The sequence below is a fragment of the Schistocerca americana genome, chromosome 6 (assembly GCF_021461395.2).
Source record: "Schistocerca americana isolate TAMUIC-IGC-003095 chromosome 6, iqSchAmer2.1, whole genome shotgun sequence".
NCBI lineage: Eukaryota > Metazoa > Arthropoda > Insecta > Orthoptera > Acrididae > Schistocerca > Schistocerca americana.
In genome coordinates, this window is record NC_060124.1 from 221,463,375 (window position 1) to 221,466,942 (window position 3,568).

A 3,568-nucleotide genomic window follows, 5' to 3' on the forward strand; every position below is an offset into this window, starting at 1 on the left:
ATTTTTAGGAGAAAACGACTATTGTAATTCCTTGACTCACCAAAACCATAATTATTGTTAGTCCTCTGTATGTTTCCAGAACCATAGTTATTATTGTTATCCCAAAACGATTACCAGTTCCTGCATTATCATTGCCATTGTAATTATTATTAACAATTAATTGGTTGCTGTTATTCCCCCTACCATTGTTTTCTCTGACTGCACGTTGTTTCTTTGCGTCATCTTCACTGAAAATGAATTCAAGTTCTCTTAACATTCCTTTAAATGCTTGTATATTATCAGTTATCCATCACTGTATGGATTGCTTAAACAGTGATTCCTTTTTGTCATTTCTCCCAAAAATCTGTGCAGTTTCTTTTTTCCCGAATTTTCGAATAACTCTTTCTGTAACAACTCGCATTTTATTCTATTTTGGGTTTCTGTGGACCAGTATCCTGGCAGGGTCACCATTTGTAAGGTTATGGTTAGGTGGTTTCTTATTCTATGACTGAACACAACTGTGTAAGCTGTAAACAGATTCTTTAATATTGAAATTTTGTCACAGAAATACACGCTTTTACCCAGTTTACTTTGTGACAATGTTAAGACAGTTGTCAACATGGCACATCTCAGCCTCTGAAAGTCAACTAATTCTAAACACAACAGTATTAAATTGTAACTCACAGAAAGTTAACTAAACCTAAACACAACAATATTAAATTTTAAGTAGAAGTTTCTTTACAAAATTCTTCTTAAGATCATGTTATGATGTTAGCTAGTACTGCGATAAATCATCCGATTCTGGTTCAAAGTTCAGTACTATTTTGAGGATGACAATCAAGTCTATGGAGGATGGTTAGTTTTGTGACAAGTTCAGAAAAAGGTTACCCAACGTCACTCGATTTTACAGTGTACACAAGCTGGTGAACCAACAAGTTTATGCCACTGCTCGCGGTATTTACCTTAGCTGCGATGAGTTGTCATCTGCATGGTTGCTGTAGTCCTCTAAAATTCCAATAAAAAAGTAGTTAAGCCTTTACTGAATTTTTCCAGCAGAAACTCTCCCCATGTTTCTCGGTATGCGAGAAAAAAAGTACTGATCCCTTATCTTGGAATACGGCGATATGCATGGATGTGGCTGGAGCAGTGTGCATATTAAAATGCCCTCTCAGTCTTTGAAAGAACAATTGACTAACTTTTTATTAAAAATGCAGTAATTCCTCTAGCTCTATTTAAGGTGTCGATTTTATTTTGGCAACTAGTTTCAATGTTATAACAACATCATCTTCAGGCCCATACACTTGTTGACGTCAACTGCGTGCGGCTGATACTAGAAGTCAGTGGTGAGATATGGACATGCTCTGTGTTTAAGGTGGGTAGTAACAGTTGTCGTCAACAAGTGTATGGGCCTGAAATAACGTTGTTACAACGTTGAAACTAGTTGCCAAAATAAAATCGACACCTTAAATACAGCTGGAGTAATTTCTTCATTTTTAATATAAATTTATACCAGCTCATGTCTCACTGTCCTCCATTTCAATTATGGATGTACGAAGAATTAACTAACTGGCTGGTTCGTTTCTCCACAGTTAGAGCTCAACAACGCTACAGCTAATTTCTTGCTGGAGGTCAGCCACTGTGAATGCATTGTTCACGCAAATTTCTCCTCTGTGTCAAACAGAGGGTTATGCACTCCATTCTGCAATTGACGCCAGTTCAGAGAAGAGTCCCTGAAAATTCGCTCTCGTCTTTCTCATAGCCGAACTCTCTCCCCACTTGGATTCTTTCGTTCTCCACGTCACGGCTTTTTTCGACCAATAGGAGCACTCCTCTTGTTTTGCGGAAACTCTCCCTACCAATTGCAAGGGACCTACCATTCAATTTTGTCGATGTCTCGGCACTTTATTCCTTCCCAGTGCGTTTCCGCCAATCGGACGTTTTGTTTCTGCTCCAGACACCAATTGGGCGCTGATGACTACGCTGTTTAGCGCCCGTAAACCTCAAACACACACACACTCCAGACACCAGAAAAGTTACATGTGTCTATCACGTCTGTACCACTTGCAGTTCACATGCTCGCATGCGTCACTGGTTTTGTTCACGTCTATTTGGAATGCAGTTTTATAAAGCTTCTTTCTGTCCTACTTCTGGTGGCCTGTTCTTCGCCCTGCAGTATGCGTCACCTGTCCACTCACTGACTCTCACTGCCGGACGCGCTCCCTTAAGAGCTTTCTTTAGCGCCTCCCCAGGTGCGGCCTCTGCCTCTGTCCACGCTGGCTTCCACACAAAACGTTTCCTCTCGTTGCTTGTTTCACATTCTGCTCATTGACAAGCATTATGTAGAAGTGGTGTGTTAATACCGTTGATTGTGTGTCACCCTTTTTGTATTACATACTTATAGGCAAATCTGCTCATTACCTCTGAAATAAGTTAGGTGTCATATTCACCTTCCTGTTATGATGAATAAAACTCTTATGTAAGGTGCGAAATTGACCTCCATTTATTCTGCCACCGTACAACTTGATATGTGATCATTTGTCAGCAGTTTTTAAGCCACTTTGATTTTTGTCTATTACAGCGCCACCTTTTCACACAATGGAAAATAATAGTAATTACGTGTTTTATCCCTAAAAATCCGAATACACAATGAAAAATGGAGATTCCTATTTAATATTTCAAAGTTGACCCTGTCCCGCTTCCTTGGGTGGAGTAGGGCGATCGCGTTTGGTGTCATAAGAAGTCTTCCATCTAATTGATTAACTGTTATTGCAACCTTTATTTGATTCAATTAGTAGTTTTTGAGATATTTTCAAAACACTTTTAAATGCCTCACGCTGTATAAGCAGGACACCATGCCAGTCCAGGTAGTTGTACATTTTAACTCACGATAAATGAATGCAGAAACAGCTATCGAAAGCCCGGGGGTTTTATTCAAAGATATTTTATTACAGCATGCCACCGCCAAAGACTCAGAGGACAGATTATGTAACAAGTCTGAAACCTTCAAGTGCCTCCAGCTCTCTTCCAAGCATATTTTCGTCTATCGTTATTGCTGAACCAAGAGTCGGCGACGATTGATTTGTATAGTCTGTGCAGAATTTTACCAGGAGGCTTGCTTCACGCTACCGTGGAGCTGCGGCGCCCTCTCCGTTCAGGCGCTACAACTCCACTAACACTAGCGAGTAGTTGTAGCGCCCGCTCCATTCACAGCCACCATCTACCATCGTGGTGTAGATCTGAAGATGATCTAAAAGCAGATCGAAACCTTCAATCACATATTTTAAAAAGTTTAATGTTGTTGTGACTGTTCAATTCATTTTCATAAATTTAGCTCTAAAATTTTTTTACTCAAACGAAATTTTTTTGAAAAATTCTCATTCCTTATTGCACTCCCTTACAAGTTGAATTTCTAGAAACATTGAAACATGTATGGTTTTTTTTTTCTAACCGAGAAACCATAAATGTCCATTTGTCATAGACGATGCCCTAAAAATCAGTTATTTTCTGACTGAGAAACCAAATACTAGTTTTCGTAGATGTAGCTTCAAAATTTCCTTAATAGTGACATACTTTCAAAAAGTCTTTCGTC